The sequence below is a fragment of the Thermobia domestica genome, chromosome 4 (assembly GCF_964235325.1).
Source record: "Thermobia domestica chromosome 4, izTheDome1.hap1.1, whole genome shotgun sequence".
Lineage (NCBI taxonomy): Eukaryota > Metazoa > Arthropoda > Insecta > Zygentoma > Lepismatidae > Thermobia > Thermobia domestica.
The window spans coordinates 111106990-111126037 of NC_137457.1; the positions used below are offsets into that span (position 1 = coordinate 111106990).

General features: G+C 34.3%; 1 long non-coding RNA gene and 2 pseudogenes across 1 annotated transcript in view; all 3 read right to left on the reverse strand.

Annotated features, from left to right (window-relative positions):
* LOC145683346 (uncharacterized) overlaps positions 1–19048 on the reverse strand; it is a 366975-nt gene that overhangs the window by 241416 nt on the left and 106511 nt on the right. The gene's annotated exons all lie outside the window — the stretch shown is intronic.
* LOC145683589 (NADH-ubiquinone oxidoreductase chain 5 pseudogene) lies at positions 10459–15392 on the reverse strand (annotated as a pseudogene).
* Positions 15625–16926, reverse strand: LOC145683591 (NADH-ubiquinone oxidoreductase chain 4 pseudogene; annotated as a pseudogene).

Genomic DNA, 19048 nt, shown 5'->3' on the forward strand with positions numbered 1-19048 from the left:
GTTTCTGGCTTCTTGAATAAGAGGTGAAGAGCGAGCTCCAGTACAGTAATCTCACCGGACATCAGACTCTGGTAGACAGAGTAAGCATCGTTGATAGTTCTGTATGTTCAGTTATCGGTCTCCAGAAAAACATTCTCCACAAACAATGCACTTAATGCGAGGTAAACCATCATGTGCTTACGGAAGGCTCTTGCTACGGACTTGCCACTTAACATATGTACAACCGAATTTTCTGCATAAAATCTTATGCAAGATTTCACGTAAGGCTGAAATATCCATCAGGGAACCACTTGCTCCTAGAAGGTTATCAGAGTATGAAATGAGCCCAACAGGAGAACCGTGTCCTTAATACTGGTGTTATGTGCTCTGTCATGCAGGATACGTGAAGCTTTCCAAAACAGTGGTTGGTCTAAGGTGATGATTGTTGTGACTTTATATTTTCTCGCAAGATTATTCAGGTACGCTGAAGTGGAATAGATGCATGACATATCAGATGGAGTGAGGTCAATAATCGGTAAGCAGAGAACAGTGGATTTCCCTGGATGATGAAGAGATGGATCTGCGTGAATGGCCTGCATCATTCCTGACCAGTTTGGTGTGCGTGACGTAAAGTGCCAGGAAAGTTTCCACAAAATATCCAGGGAGCTTTCGTTCGGTGATGGTGCTGTTACCAGTTCACAGTTGACCTTTTCAAGAATAGCCCTGGAACACTAGCAAGGGACTTCACATCAGCATCAAAGACGGACTTCCGAAGAATGGTTAGACTGATAGATGTGGATGGAGTAATGGCCGCCAACATTTGCATACCATGGAATGTGCCTAAACCACTCAGAGTTTGGAGATTATGGTCTACATTATCCGCTGCAAAGAAGAAAGTCTGATCTGCTGGCATTTCGCTCACATGTACAAGTACCAAATGTACTTGTAGCACAGCGTTCAAACCGTTGCACTTCCGCACATGAAGAGCAAAATCCCAGGTGATGCAGCGTGTCAATCAGGTGTTTCGATCGATAGCGGTGGTGCAGCTGCACAGCAACACCAAACTGCAGAGGAGCTAACATATCTCTTGGTCTCGCTGCTTGCATCAAACACAGGCCAATCGATGCTATTTTGGTTTCATTGTCCTTTCCGGCAAAAAGTATGGTTTAGAATAGTTTAAGGCTAGGTGGAATGTACTGAAGAAATTCCTGAATGCTCAAGTCGCTGGGTGAAGGATATGTATCACTTCCAGTTTGTAGTTTGGATTTTATGTCGCTTTTGATCAGTTGAGCTACGGTTTCTATTATTCTACTTTTTCCTTTTCTTCATCATACTCTCGTGGTACATCACGATATGCAAGTAGAATGTGATTGGCAGTTTCTCGAAGTGTAATGAAGTCGTTTTTTTTCCACTTTCACTCGAAATTATAATTTTTTCACCGAAGTACTCCATTAGTTGACGCTTAATGTGCCATCTGTCATATACAATGTGGTCAGAGCCTACAAGAAATGTGCCCACTTTTGTAACAAGTTCTCTCACAGTTAGTTGCTCATCATCGTGCTCTTCCAAATAACTACAGATGCGCTGAAATACTCGGATACTCTCATCACTTGTAGGTCGGCCAGCCCGGAATTGTTTTGACGCTGACTGATTGTCGGTGCAGTTGTTGAGGAATTGATTTACCTGTTCAAAATTTGATACTACATGCTCTGTGATAGACACAATCTCCTGCATGAAGATCAGATGAGAAATACTCAGTTCGACCTCCGACAGTTTATGACCTGGTATCGTTTCGTTCATTTCAACACTTTAAAATGCTGTGTGGCAATGCTTCACTCGCACATTTTCTGATTTCAACACGTGACGTTCATCAAATATGACAGGCGTTCTACAATAGAGGCAGTCACTGTTGCTGTTGAAGGACCAATCCGACGAGCGAGTAACACGGTTTTGAATCGGTGATGACGTTTTTCTTTTTAGGGCAATCGCAATATGTTTTTTATCAATGTAACGTTTGCGAAAAGAGACATAAATCACCATACTTTTAACGGCAAGAATGTTACTACCGCGAGCCTTACTGGCATTGTTCACTCCTTCAGCTCCCTTTACTTGAAGTGTGATGAGGTTATCGTCAGGACCTAGGCTTCTGCAGATGATACAAAAACGTGTAAGGGAATCAGCCATGGTTCTTCAGTGCCTAGGTTCATGCAAGACTATAACATGTAGAAAAGCTTATGAAGCTATTTCCAACGATGTATCGTTTGTGCCCCCTGTACCCAACGATTATCAGGGTTGCCAGAGCCCAAGAAAGGTAAAAGTGTAGATTTTCTCAATTTTTTCAAGGTTTCTTCTTCTTCTTTTTCTACAAGTTGGGCACAGGGGGCACAAACGATACGTCACTGGCAAGGGAGTTCTATAAGCTTTCCAACGCGGTATGCTTCATGTCTCTGTGACAATTAGGAAGGATGCTAGATCTAAGAAACAGAAGTTAGACCACATTAAAAAAATATACAGTGACCCTCCTTGGCCAGCGGTTCGGAATTTTTATCTCCCTTACTGTTGAACCTACGTCGTTAATTTTTTTCTTTTATTGTTAACAATGTCTGGTCTACGCGTGGGAATTTTTCTGCCGGCGTATGAGGACGTACAGTGATGCCAGGGTCCAAGAAATATCAATTAAAAAACAACAATCGACTTTCTTCTTTTTCTTCTACGGGTTGGGCATGATGGGTACAAAAGTCACTTCGTTGGAATTTGTGGTCTATGAGCGTTCCAATGAGGTATAATTCATGTCTCTGTGTCAATTAAGAGGGCTACTAGAGCCGCCAACGTAAAGGACTACGATTATTAAAAAAACATGGTCCGCCATTTTGAAACCGTTTTTGGGGGAGTTCCCGTGGTCTGATTTTGTCGGATTTTGAATATGTTATTCAGTAGTAATTCCTGAATCGAAAACTGTTTAAAAAGCTTGTGTTGCAATTTTGCCCAGGTTGAGAATAAAATTGCTCTAGATTTCCTGGACTATATGGTTCTGCCTTCGTGTTGCTTTACTTTCTTTGCTTTACTCTTATTCGATTTAATCTTGTTCTTGTTGCTGTTGTTGTTGTTCTTGTTCCTCTTCTTTTTTTCTTCTTCTTCTTCTTCTTCTTATTATTATTATTATTATCATTATTATTATTATTATTATTGACAACCTCCCTTGTTCGTTTCTAGTTTTCGGATGATTTAAGTGAACTCAGAGAAATTACCTTCCACTCACTATCTGGAATGAGTGGGAATACAAATTGTAACAATGCAAGAGGTAAAATTCTACTCATGTCAATGCGGAGGAATTTCTGTGTTTAAATAAAAATTTCAAATTTCGAGAATAAAACTAACGCTGTATTTTCTATGACTTGTGTAAGAGTGTGTAAGATGTTGTGTATAAATTCGGGTATTTAGAAGTGCCAGGTCAAACAGTGCATATCCAAACATTAAGCCTTCGACAAATGACAAAGAAAGTAGCACATGAATCTGGAGGTCCGGTCTGCTTCTCCTAGATATGCTATCCAATAGGCTCCTTCCAATGCCAAGACGCTGGCTGGATAGTTTCTCGTTGGTAGGACACTCCAAGGGGTAAAATGGAGTTAATGTCTGAGTACGGTCTGCAACGTAGTCTGATGACACCGTTGTTGGTCGAACTATCAGCAGCATAATAATGTTTCCTCGGTACTACCCCTTTGGGGATCTTATGGTATTATTTGTGCCATATGTATTTTTCATGGCACATTGCGTTATTTCTGTTCTATTTGAGTCTTTGCGTCCGGTTTTGTTCTGTTTTTCAAGTCCAGAGGCATTGTAGAAGACATTGCGTATGGTTTGAGACCTTCCTGCGTCCAGACATAGGAGGTGATGACGTCATCAGTTTAAAATTTATATTTTTCATTTTCTAAGCCTATGCTCAATATTTTTTGGCGGGCTTATTTTTCCACGTACAAGATTGAAGTTTTGCACAAACATTCAGTCCACCACGTAGTATTTAACAGATTTTTTCACATTTGTGAGTTGAAACAGGAGGAAACCAGAGGGGCAAAAGGTTGAAAAAAGGGATATTTTTACCCCCAAAATCCTGTTTTTCAGAATTTTTTCGCCTCACATACATGATGGGGACAAGTGAGCAATACCATCCGAAAGGCAATTCCATTCTGAAGAGAATGACGGTCAAGTGATTATCCTGAGGTAGTTAGGGACGTCTCAGGAATTTTTAAAAAATATACTTCTATATAGGGAAAAATGGGACATGGTCGGTATATTTTTTTGCACCTAGAAGACTGAAATTGTGCGCAAACATTCAGCCCAACGAGTAGTATTTATCAGATTTTTTGAGATCTCTGCATTAAAACAGGAGGGTCCAGAGGGGGAAAAATTGAAGAAAAGATTTTTAGACCAAAAAATCACTTTTTCGGGAACTTCCCGCCTTGGATACATGATGGAGACATGTGAATGGTACCGCCTGAAAGGCACTTCTATTCAGAAGAGTATATGGGCGACACATGACCCTAGGGTAATTAGGGATGTCTCAGGAAATTTTTTCCTTGAGATCATAGTGTTTTGTGGTAATTTGGGGCACTGTGGGAATTATTGATAAAATTTTTCCCGCCCTTAGTATTCAAGATAGAAACTTGAAATTTGGGACACCCATTCAGTATACCAAGTACTGTTTATCACGTTTTTTAGATGGCTACGTTCACACAGGGGGGTGCAGGGGGGCAAATTTCGAGGAAAAATTTCCATTTGACATCATTTTCCTTGCTTCTCGTATATGGTGTGAGCATACAAGTGGTACCATTTAAAAGCCAGCTCTATTTTGAAGAGAATGAGGTATGAATCATGATCCTAGGATAAATAGTGACGATGCAGTAGCTGCTTGACTGAAAGTCTAAAAAATAGCCGGGATCCTAAAAGGGCTAGAGTGTAAATTTCTAAGTACGTACAACAAAATACTGACTCGCTCAAATAAAAGAACAGTACCTTTTTTCTATCATAATCGAAGATGAACTTTTTAGTAACTCTACTTCGTTGATCTTTAGTCTCGTTCTCCGGTTCGTCGTCGTTCTTCCTTGTCTACAACTCTCCGACTCTCTTCGACTCCCCCTGTGAACTCTGGTCCTTTGGATTTGTTGGATTTCCTGCAACCTGGAATTTGTTGCTTCTGCATGACGTCAGAGGAGTGTGCTCTTTCTCATCTATGAAACGAGACGGTTTCCTCATTGTAGCAGACAACTGGCAATCCCTGGTATGCCCTGACTCACAATTCCTGGCAATTCTAACATACCCGAGAATAGTGTCTTGTGTTAACAAATTTACATCTTACTAATTTACTTACATACAATTTTACTAATTCTTTCCAGTCATACATTGATTAAGTTCTGATTCAAATTTCCTGTAGTTAAAATAATTTGCTAATCAAGACGTACTAAATACCAATATTACATAATTGTTTCTACACTCGAGAGCAATGTCCCTGGATTATGTAATTCGTTTTCTTGTATTATTATTTCCTAATACTTTACTGTCTTTCTGATTTTAATAAGCAGAATCTAAATCTTTATTAAAATACGATCAACTGAATATAAAACATAGAATAAATAATAAAATATATAGGCTCTGCCACATGGCCCCTACTGAAACCCTGTTATGCTCCGCTAACAGACTAGATCTCATAGGAGATCGTTCAGCTTGGAACACACTGTATATAAAAAAAATAGTGAAACATATGAAAAATTTTACAAAAAAATATCTACAATACTTCAAATATTATACATATGTATATATTACAGAATGAATAAATATTTATTATTAAAATCATAACATTTGGTACCAAATAGTTTTTTTAATATTCTTAATTTTCAATTCGTTTTATTAATCGGAATAACTTTTTTGTGTATTTCAGTTATCAGTGTGTATTCTCGGAAGAACTATTTTGTGTATTTCAGTCATCGGTGTGTATTCTCACTCCATCTAACGGCTAAAGTGAAAATTACTTCCATTCAAGTTATGAGCTGTGTTAATTGCACCTCAAGTTGTTTTAATTTTTGCAACTAGGATTATCCAGTTTGTCGTTGCTCACAAAGCTTGCAATAAAATTTTCCATTGTCACACCACCGGATGTCCTTTGGAGTCTTGCCAATTTGAGACAACTTATCTGTACGTCCATAATTCATCGCGACGTGTATGTCAAAAATTTCACACACTTTTCCACTATCGTTTATACAAAAAATACAATTCAAATTATTATTTTTACATATATGCCACTTATCACTACACTTTAACTTCACTAATTTATTTTATATATAATTCAAAAATAAGTTTCACCAAGACTACTTATTTATGAATCATGAAAATCCACTTTCAGGTAGTTAGCAACGCTGAACTTGACTTTGAGAAAAGCAAACTCATCCGTTTTCGAACCAAGTTTGACTCAAGATACTTCCACGTATCTCGTCCATTTAGGTGTCCGTTTTATGCTAGTTTTGTTCGATATCCCAACAGCCAAGAAATTGTGTTGGAGTTTTAGTAATTTTGAAGTTTAAATTAATATAATATAACATGGGAAGAATGCTTCCCTTTCGCCATTTTTCGTGACACCAATTTTACCGTCTATTTCGGTTTATTCACTAATTAACTTGGGATCCGTGCTTGGAAATTATTAACATGTCCTGTTTGCATTGCGTGGTCTTCTGAATTCATGGTGTTATCTCTAGTGATTTGTGAATGTGATACCCCTTTTTATTGTCAGTGCAAGTGTCAAAACATGCCTTGCTTGAATTTGGCATCATTGTGTGAAGTGGTGTGTGCTTAGTGATGTGTATAACATGTGTGCTAGTGTCAAGTCTGGGTGTTTCACTCTTTTCTACTCTCGTATAATGTGGTGAATAATTACGAAGCACGTAAGTGTCTGTATTATATTAATCTTACTTCTGAACTAAAATTAACTCTTACATTATTTGGTTATTCCTACCTTCGTGCTTTCTTTCTAGTTTTCTTAGTCTTGCAAAAATGTAACATGTACTAATAATTACTATCAAAAGAATAATCCCTAAAATTAAAGTAGGTATTAAAAATAATATTGTTTCGAAGACCATTTCTTCTGTTGGTTTTCTGAAAAAGATGAGAAACAAATAAAGTTGGAACGAGCTCATTTCAACGTTCTAGGAAGCACTAGTTGCTAGTATTAAATTTACATTATCTATAATTTCTAACTTGTGTCTGCTTATACTCTTAGACTACAATATTTCGTCATTATAAAGCAGGCCTAGAAAGTTCTTTTCTTTGTCTTTACTCAACTTTCTATGTTTTAAGTAATATTGGTGTAAGGCTATTCTTTTGAAATGTCTAAACTATGTGTGTAAAATACTGCCGGTTTATAACCTTAAGTTTTACACATTATTTCCTCCTTTCTTCCTTGTAATTCGTTAAAGAAAATTGCATTAAAATATGCGCATCTTAAGCTTTCTAATAAATGCGCATCTATATATTCTTTCAACTTCTTTTTACTAATAACTATGCATTAATCTAAGTACTACTGAATACTATTATCATAATAAAATAAGTTTTATTTCGTATTTTACTCATTTACGCTTCGCTTGGATAGGAAGATGCCACCTGCGGTTGAGAGCGCGTCCTCCGGCATTCGTTATTATTCGGATTCGTTCGTTATCGCTCGCTGTCGTATGCTATCTCAGAGCGAACTAGCCTCTACACGAGTCTTAGTCCAATGTTTCACTTCTTGCCTGCTGGTTGTGACGCAAACCAATACTTGTTCGCTCTCTTAATTAACTTTGACGTTTGCAATTTACATATGACCATTAATTAAATAGTGCCAATTGATATTTTTAGTACAAATATTAAGTACTATTATTAATCAAATATTAAAAATGTTTATATAATACTTTTAAATATATTTATATACTTAAAATACAAAACAAATATTAAATATATTTTAGAAATTCATTACACCCAAATATTTTTCTGGATTTTATATAGCGTATATTGCTTATATATAGGCACTAATTATGTTAATCGAGGATCAATACCTTCCTATTGTTTTATCACTGTTTTATTACTATTCTCTTTTAAAACAATATATTTCTTCCTATTATTGTCTCTTTTGTCTATTTCATTTACTATTTTGTCTTCAATAGTATTTTTCATTAATATATATGTGAGCTTGCTAAAATTCTTTAACCCTTTAACTAACAATGTAATTGGTTTGTTAAACCTAATCGTTGCACAAGCGCTTATATTCCTCATTTTTTCAATTTCTACATTAACTATATGTTTTCTAATAATAACCTTATGTATCTAAAACCTATTGTATCTATTTTAATCTATTTACTATTACTTATATTGTTAACTTTCCTCATTACGGCTTATTATTTGTGTCCCTTTTTAATACTTTAGATGTTTTAAGGATATTTCCTCTCTCTATTCTCTGCTATCAGATTTCATTCGTAGATTTGTCTAGTTTAACTATCTCTCTCTATTACTATAATTAGTTTTTTTGTATTCCTGAGATGTAAATAGGACTTCGGACATTTCGATATACTGGTTCGGTCGGTTACTCTCATTCAGTCGGTTACTAGTATACTGTAGATTATATTTATAACTACATCCACTCATAGCTGGTGGTGGTGATAGTTGATGATGGCTGCATGGTAAGTGATCCCTGCATTTTTTCTGTCTGAACTTTCCACTTTTCGTAATTGTTATGTTTTATTTTTTTAAAATCGAAGGTTTCTAGCTACAATTGTTGTTGTCTTCCAATTTAGGATCTGCATAGAATATTGTGCCCTAGGATACAAATAAATTTTCTATTATTTGCATTTATTATTACTATTATTATTATTTTCATTTATGCCTCTTCATTCTCTATTTTATATTTTCTTATATATCTGTACATTTTACAATAAAATACAATTAATGAGATTACTGAAAAAGTAATACAATTATAATTGCAGCAATTACATACATTATATAATCAGTCTTTAATACTAGCCGTGGTACAGTTGTGTCCAATATTACTTTTTAGAAATTTTCTGCTAATGAATTTAACTCCTCTGTATGTAAGGTAAAGTTCAATTGTTCTTCAGTCCACTTGCCTATCAAATTCAAATGTTTATTATTTACACCAAATACGTTTCTAGTGGGAATGACCAATTTGCCGAGAATCAAATTATCAAACTGACTATAATTCAGAAAATATGAACGATTATTGCAATGCATTACTTTCGTTGATGTTACTTCGTGATGCTCGCCTAATTTAGTTATATATTCTTCTTGTAATGAATATAGTACACCTGCATGTGTAAACCTATATATTACCTTCCCTAAATATATTTCTGTATTTTGCTGACAACCATGTAACGATCCATTGAATATAATATGGTTCAGAAATTTTGCTTCATCGTCTCGCAAAGGTATAAAAAACTTTTGAATTCAGATTTTGATTTATCTAGTGTATGATATACACCATTTGCTAAATACACTGCTTCAAGTAATTTATAAAATATTCTATAATTCTGCGCTAAATATCACATTGAGATTACACTATACATCATTGATACAGTATTGTCATAAATAATTGCTGTTTTTAACAACAAATATGTATTGTTTTCATTACAGTGGTATTTCATAAGATATACGGACGAAACCCTATAAAACATGCCTATATCACAACGGTATATTGAATGTTTTAGGACATCATGAGAAGTTATGAACTTTGTCACATCAGAGTTTTCAAAATCTGATAAGATAACTGATTACTTAAAATGTTATTAATTATTTTCGTTACATGTTCTCTTGCGAGATGGGCAAATAAGTTTGTCAAAATTTTTCTCTGAGCTTGTTGCAATTAGCAATAGAGTTCTTGCAGTTTACTTCTAAAATTTTGTACCTCGTGTTGTACCTTCACCAGTATACAATTACCTATTGAATTTTCCTGATTGTGTGACGGTTTTAAATTCTTTATTTCGGTAGCTAACAAATTTTCATATTCACCTAATTGTCTCACTGATGAGGATAACTGTTGTGTATGTATGAAATTATATTTGGACAAACCAATTGAACTAAATCCCAAAAGAAATGACAAAATTGATCGTTTACTTCTTAAATTTTGAACTCACTTTTTACTTCCATTTACATACACATACTGACATGGGATCGAAATAATAATATTATTTCTATACTCTCTTTCTCTTTCAGCTTAGTCTTGTGAATATGATACGTCTCACTACATACGTTATGCATTGGCAGAGCCTGATGAAAGTTTATATGAATTTTAATAGTAGTATATACCATATTTGAAGCATGTACTGCTAGTGCATCTTGAGTTAATGCTATTCCCACGTCTTGCAGAGATAATAGATGATGCTCAGCTTTCCCACTAACGAATATTATTGCTAAACTTATCACGTGAAGTAAATATACTGATGCCATTTCCTAATTCGGTTCCTTTTTATCCAAAATCGTTAACTGTCTCTGAAATTAATGAAAATGTAATGATTACTACGTTATAACCTTTCATTCTTTATTATTTTGTTTACTAGTTAGTTTGTTAAATTATCTATTAACGTATTTCTTTATTTGCACCCTAGACACATAATTTTAATACCTTAATTTGTACAAAATTTATTCATGTATATATTTACGACTTCTAACATTTCCATATTTCTAGTAATTATAATCCAAAATGTGTCTACCGATTCGGGAAAATTCAGATGGAGACTCACATTTCCTTAAGTCTCGGGAAAAGTGTTTGGTTGAGAAAGTGCCCCCTGAGTGGCACTTCATCGATAGACCCAATTTGCCTTATAGTTACAGTAAATCCTAACTATTCTTTTTTTATTTTCACTATCCAACTCTTGGTCTTCAGAATCATCACCTAGCTTCTCGTTTTGCTGACCTATAAATGGTTTTGTTCTTCTAATATCTATTGTATCCACTTTTGTCTCACCTTTCTTAGTATCATACCTCACTTTATACGAGTTATTGTTGATCTTGTCAACTACTATTCCTTTCATATTATACCTTCCACCAAAGCAAGCAGGAATTCCAGCTCTAGGCATTTCCTTTATGAGTATCGATTGACCAATGTCAAAACTTGGCTGGTCAAATTTTCTTTCAATTTGTTTCTTCTGTGCTTTAAATTTGCTTTGTAAATTCTTATATGCAAGTTTTCTAACCTCTTTAGTTCCTTGAATTCTTACTTCGTTTTCTATATATGCGCAGGTATGTCTAAATCCTGCCCCAAAAACGTTCTAGGTTCTACTCCATGTAATAAGTTATATGGTAACCAGCACCGTCATGCACTTGCGTATTCATAGTAAATATTATGCTTGGTAGAATCTCGTCCCAATTTGAGAAATCCTTTTCGATATGATGTTTCATTACTTGTTGTAATGAACCGATCGCTCTCTCTGCACTCCCAAATTGAATAATTCGCGCTTGTGTTTGCGAAATGCAAATTCATACCGAATTTCTCTGCCATCTCTTCTAGTATTTTGCTTTTATGGGTGGATAATCTGTGCAGATGCAACTGAGGCGGTACCCCATGTTTTGAAATTAGATCCTCGAAAATAACCTGTGCTATTATGTCTGATGTGATAACCGGTACTGCTCTGGCGATCACATAACGCGTAGCATTATCTATGAATAACAAAATATATTTATTTCTATTATTCCTAGATATTTTAAAAGGTCCTACTTCATCTGATGTTACAGACTGAAATGGTGCGTAACACGAATACGTCTGAGCATGGAACAGGACTCTACCAGTTGTTCTTTTCTGCATCTGGCAACTTACACATTTGTTCACTTTTTCTTTGAAAAATTTCTTCATGTTAGCGAAATAAACAATTCGTAACACTCTCTTATAGCATTTACTGTATGAGTAATGGCCTCCGGCGTATATGAAACAATGTAAATTGCGGATTGCTTGCTCTCTTAGAGAAAACTGGATACACAAGAAAAATTTGGTTCCACTTGCTAATCTTTGTGTTCGATACAATTTATGCCATCTTGCCTGCCTTTCAGCTTTTACATCCGCTTCCTTTGGGTTTTCAATAGATTTAGTATGGAGCCAAAATATAAATATTTTGTTTGCAACTCTCCTACATCTACATCTTTTTCGAATGTTAAGTTTACTTGAAAATCTTCCTTGCTTATATTTAATGCCTCTATATCTACATCCTCTTTTGAAGGTTCAATGTCAGTGTTGCTTGACAATACATCACTAGGTTTTTTATCTCCTGGACAGTGCACGGGCGTATACTTATATTGATGTAAATCAGGACTCCAACGAACTAATTTCGGAGACAACTCAGTAGACGTCTGCAAATATTTTAGAGCTTTACAACCAGTAAACAATTCAAATTCCTTATTAAATAAATAATAGTTAAGCGCTCTCAGAGAACTTTTCACAGCCAAAATTTCCAGTTCTACGATGTGCCTCGTCTTTTCCTGTGGTCGTAACACACGGCTAAAATATGCTATAGGGGTTCACTCTTCATTCGTCTCTTTTGCATTATAACTCCTCCAATTGAACTTCTAGACGCATCGGTAAACACCCTGGTCTCTAGATCCCCCTAAATAAAGGAAGGAAACCGGCATTCATTAATTCTACTGGCCTCAGGAGTCACTGTAACATGAGCTCATCACAGATTAATAGAAGGTAACAACACTCAAGCCACCCAAGGTCTTCTACTCACAATTCTCCTTGGCTTATACTTCACTGCACTACAAGCATATGAATATTATGAAGCCCCATTCACTATTGCAGACGCTGTCTACGGTTCAACATTCTTTATAGCAACAGGCTTCCACGGTCTTCACGTTATCATTGGTTCTACATTCCTAGCCACTTGTTTATTACGTCACCTTTTATCACATTTTTCTCCTACACACCATTTTGGATTTGAGGCTGCTTCCTGATATTGACATTTTGTAGATGTAGTGTGACTATTCCTTTATATTTCTATTTATTGATGAGGAGGTTAGCGTATTTAATATATATAGTATATTTGACTTCCAATCAAAAGGATCATTTAAATGAAATAGGTAATTAATACAGTTTTAACAACTGGTCTATTAACTATTATTATTTGCTTAATCGTTATAGCTATTTCAACACTTTTTTCCAAAAAAGTTATTAATGACCGAGAAAAAATTTCCCCTTTTGAATGTAGATTCGACCCTAAGTCATCAGCCCGAATTCCTTTCTCATTACGATTCTTCCTTATTGCTGTAATCTTCCTCATCTTTGATGTAGAAATTGCCCTTCTACTCCCAATAACAATTACTATTAACAGCACTAATGCATTATCCTGATCTCTCGTTAGAATAACATTTTTAGTAATTCTCCTAGTAGGCCTTTATCGTGAATGAAATCAAGGATCTCTAACATGAGCCGACTAATAAGGTGGGATAATAGTTAAATATAATATTTGGTTTGCATCCAAAAGGTGTTGCTGTCAACTTATCTCAAAAGTAGGAAGCAAACAATTGCACTCAGTTTCGACCTGAACCTTTGGTCTCTTGACCCCTGCTTGTTAGTTGAAGCCAAAAAGAGGCATTTCACTGTTAATGATACTACTGGGTATTCCACACCCCAACTAAGGAGATGTGAATAATCAAGAAGAACCTGCTAACTTTATCTTTAGCGGATTGTACCGTTAACATCTCTTAATACAAAATAATTATAACCCCCTTAGTATAAATATTACATTACCTTTTCAGGGTAAAAAAGAGAGTGCTCTTCTCAGGGAGTATATTTAGAGAACATAATTCTTCTTAGTATTTTCAATACTATGCTTTCAGTATAAGCTACCTAAATACGCAAATATAGAGAAGCAGAGGATAATTCTAAAGATTAAAAAAATTAATAAATACATTTTAAATAAATTATCTTGAATATTGAATTAATATTGAACCGTCCTTAAAACTACTATACATGCCTTGAGCACCAAGACATTCTCTCCACCCTTGATCAATGTTATTATAATATGCACCCCCCACATATAAAGGTAATTTAATAATATAATTTGTTGATAAATAAGGTAAAAATCATATGCTTCCTATTATTGTAGAACTAAAATAAAATTTCATACACACTAAAGACTTCCCAATAGAATAACTTGATAATAAAGTACCAATCCACAAACCTACTACACTTTCAAGCAGGGCACCTATTTTTAGGTGTAAAGGTAGACAACACAATTAACAGTAGGAAAAATCAGTCAACTCAATGTTCCACCTCCTAAAATTGCCATCACTACCAATCCTAATATTCCCTTACATATAACTCAACCTTCGTTATCACTAATAGAATGAATATTAGTGCCCCCAAAGCCCCTGCCCGTTAAATAAAATCTTAAACTTACTGAATAACATACAGTTAAGCCTGTAGAAAAAAATAATAAGAAAAAGCTGACTACATTAATTAAAGACAAAGAAGAAATTTCCAAAAGTAAGTCCTTAGAATAAAACCCAGCTAAAAATGGTATTCCACATAAAGCCAAGTTAGCTACATTTAAACAAGATAAAGTGAGTGGCATCTGACTTACAAGTGCTCCTATTCTACGAATATCTTGTGTCACCCACACCATGAATAATCGCTCCTGCACATAAAAAAGTAATGCCTTAAATAAAGCATGTGTCAATAAATAAAAAAAAGCTAATACGGGAAATCCTATAGACAAAATTATTATTATAAGACCAAGCTGACTTAAAGTAGATAAAGCAATAATCTTCTTTAAATCATATTCGTAATTAGCACCGATGCCGGCTATGAATATTGTCAATCCTGATAATAAAAGCAATACATCTCCCATATAAACACTCAATAAAACGTCTCTAAAACGAATTAACAAATAAACTCCAGCAGTTACAAGTGTAGAAGAGTGAACTAATGCTGATACTGGTGTAGGAGCAGCTATTGCTGCTGGCAGTCACGCAGAAAAAGGAATTTGTGCACTTTTCGTTATTGCTGCCAAAATAATCAAACTAGAAATAATTACAATCTCATTTTTATTTAAAACTCTATGCAAATAAAAGACATAATTTCAACTTCCATAATTCAATATTCAAGCGATAGCTAACAAAATTGCTACGTCTCCAATACGATTAGAAAGGGCAGTCAACATGCCTGCATTATAAGACCGCACATTTTCATAGTAAATAACTAAACAATATGATACTAATCCTAACCCGTCCCAACCAAGTAGGATTCTAATTAAATTAGGAGAAACAATCAATAAAACTATTGAAAGAACAAATATTAACACGAGCATAATAAACCGATTAAGATATCGCTCGGATCCTATATACTGTTCACTGTAATAAATTACTATTCTAGAAATATAAAGCACAAATTTTATAAACAAATGATATTAAGTCAAATAGAAGAGTTATAATAATTTTATTTCTATTAAAAGAAATAACTTCTCACTCAATAAATACACTATATCTATTGATTAAAAAACTCAAGCCTATTATGAATAAAATAATACTTATTCTATTTAAAAAGACAAATCTAGTTATACAAATTAAAAAAGGTCAAACCATGGCCTAAGGGCAATTAAACCTTCTTTAGTTCCAGAAACTAAAATTTTATTCTAAACTACTGAAGCAACTACAACCATAAGAATCTTGGTCCTGCAAAAAAATTAATAAATTTTAAGGCAACCAATGTAATATCAATAATAAATATTCTCGCACACTTCCTCCTCAACAAGAATATAAATTAGAATAAGGCATTCCATGTTGAGTATATGCGTATAAATATAGTTTATAGGCAGCTCTAAAAAAAGAAAGTAAAGCTAGCCCTAATATACTCAATCAAGATCAACCAACAATTGTATTTAACAAACTAATTTCTCCTAATAAATTTAATGTTGGTGGTGCAGCTATATTAGCAATTCTTAATAAAAACCATCACAACCCTAAACTCGGCATAAAAGACAGTATTCTTCGATTAATTAACAGTTTTCGACTTCCTAGGCGCTCATAAGAAATATTTGCAAGGCAAAATAATCCTGAAGAACACAGACCGTGGGCAATTATTAATGTAAGAGCACCTCTAAATCCTCATAGTCCCATCGTTAGTAAACCTATCAACACTAAGCCTATATGGGCAACAGAAGAGTAAGCAATTAAAGACTACAACAACCTGTCGTAAACATACTAATCTAACTGATCAAATACCCACAACTCTAATACCAAATCAAATTAAATTTATACTTACAGCTACATTTTCTATAAAATATATAATACGTCATAAACCATATCCTCCCTACTTCAATAAAACTCCCGCCAAAATTATTGAGCCACTCACAGGTGCTTCAACATGTGCTTTAGGTAGCCAAAGATGAACCAGAAATATAGGCATTTAAATTAAAAAAGCAACAACTAAAGCAAAATATCATATGTAATATGTAATTCCTAAATCTATTACACTTCTCATATTAATTATCAATAAGCTACCCTTAATAGATTCAAAATAAAAAATACCAATCAAAAGTGGAAGTGAAGCAAACAAGGTATAAAATAATAAATATATCCCTGCCTGTTCCCGTTCGGGTTGATAACCTCAACCCAAAATTAAAAATAATGTAGGAATTAAAGAACCCTCAAAAAAAATATAAACAATCTAGAAGAAGAAAATCTCAAGTAAAGTAAAATAAGTAATAGTAAAACTAAACTAATAAAGCTTGCACTATAAAATGAACTTCTCAGCACACCTTCTCTAGCCATAATTATAAGAATAACAATTCAAATACTTAATAAAATCAATGAATAACTCAAACTATCACTCCACAAGTAATAGCCCACCTCCCAGGGAACCAACCCTATACTATTTCTTATTATAAAAAAAAACAAATCCCAATAAGGCAAAACTGAACAACTCACCATAATTTAAAATTAAAACCTAAAGGTATCAAAAACTACATAAATATTAAATATTTTAGCATCGTAGCACAACTAAAGAATTCAAATAATCACCTCCATGAGTTCGCACAATAGACACCAAAATTGATAGTCCCAGGCTACCTTCACAAACGCTAAAAGTTAGAAACAATAAACAAAAATAATTTTCAACATACAGGCTACCTAAAGAATAAGATAGAAGTAAAAAACTTATCAACACAATAAATTCAAGTCTTAATAAAACCATCAGTAAATGCTTACGCTGAACAACAAAACAAGCTATTCCTAAAATAACTAGAAAACTAGAAAACAAAATAAATAATATTTTCATAAGCTTTTATAGTTTAATTAAAACGTTGGTCTTGTAAACCATTAATGAATAAAATTCTAAAAGCATCAAGAGAAAGTGCAAACTTATCTTTAGTCCCCAAAACTAATATTTTAATAAACTACCTCTTGAAATTAAAATAACCTCAATATTACTTATAATCTTAGTAGTTTTAAGATTCATTCTAATTCAAATATCTCACTCTCTATCAATAGGGCTAATGCTTATTGTTAACACTATCACTACCTGCTTAATTATTTCAAGTATAAGAGAATCTCCTTGATTTTCTTCCATTCTATTCCTAGTTTTTATAGGAGGTATGTTAGTTTTATTCATTTATGTTACAAGACTAGCATCAAATGAAATATTTACTTTAACACCTAACCTTTTCCTACTAATTTCCTTAGCTCCGCTCTTCTTAACCCTTACAATAATTATTGACCCTCCTATGCTCCCAAATATAATTTCTCTGCCAGATCTACATCACTATACAACTAATTACCAAGAAATTCCCGGTATAAAATTTTATATAACATCAATCTTAATAAATACTATTATATTAGCAACATATCTATTTATTACACTAATTGCAGTAGTAAGAATCACTTCACTATACCAAGGGCCTCTTCGGCCCTCTAAGTCATATGTCAAAACCAATTCGCTTACATCACCCTCTTTTTAAAATTGCTAACAACGCTTTAGTAGATCTTCCAGCTCCTATTAACATTTCATATTGATGAAACTTTGGTTCTCTTCTCGGCTTATGTTTAATTATTCAAATTGCTACAGGCCTATTTCTAGATGTAAACTTTGGGTGGCTTTTACGTACTTTACATGCTAATGGAGCATTTTTTTTCTTCATTTGTCTTTACTTACACGTCGGCCGAGGAATATACTACGGCTCTTATCTCTACCTTCATACTTGAAGAGTAGGAGTTGCTATTCTACTACTAGTGATGGCAACTGCTTCCGTCGGTTACGTTCTACCTTGAGGTCAAATATCTTTTTGAGGAGCAACAGTTATTACGAATCTATTATCAGCTATCCCCTATCTAGGAACAATATTAGTACAATGAATTTGAGGGGGATTTGCCGTAGATAACGCTACTTTAAATCGATTCTTTGCCTTCCATTTTATCTTGCCTTTCATTGTAGCTGCCATGTAGATAGTACACCTCCTATTTCTCCACCAAACAGGATCTAACAACCCTCTTGGCCTTAACAGAAACCAAGATAAAATTCCCTTCCACCCCTATTTTTCAACTAAGGACACTATTGGATTTCTAACAATAATAACAGCCCTAATACTACTTACCCTTTGAAATCCTTACATACTAGGAGATCCTGAAAATTTCACTCCAGCGAATCCATTAGTCACACCAGTACATATTCAACCAGAATGATATTTGCTTATGCCATTCTTCGTTCCATTCCTAATAAACTTGGAGGGGTTATTGCCTTAGTAATATCAATCCTCATTTTAATGATTATGCCATTTTTTCATACTAGAAAAATACGAGGTCTACAATCTTATCCTATTAACCAAATTATATTCTGAATTATAGTTAGCACTGTAATCCTTTTAACTTGAATTGGAGCTCGGCCAGTCGAAGACCCTTACATTCTAACAGGCCAAATTCTCACAGTTATCTACTTCGCTTACTTCTTATTTGTACCATATCTCTGCTCCTTATGAGATTTCCTACTAAATAAAACTTAGTTCTTTGACTGAGAATAAGCATATGTTTTGAAAACATACAACAGAGCAAAGCTCTAAGA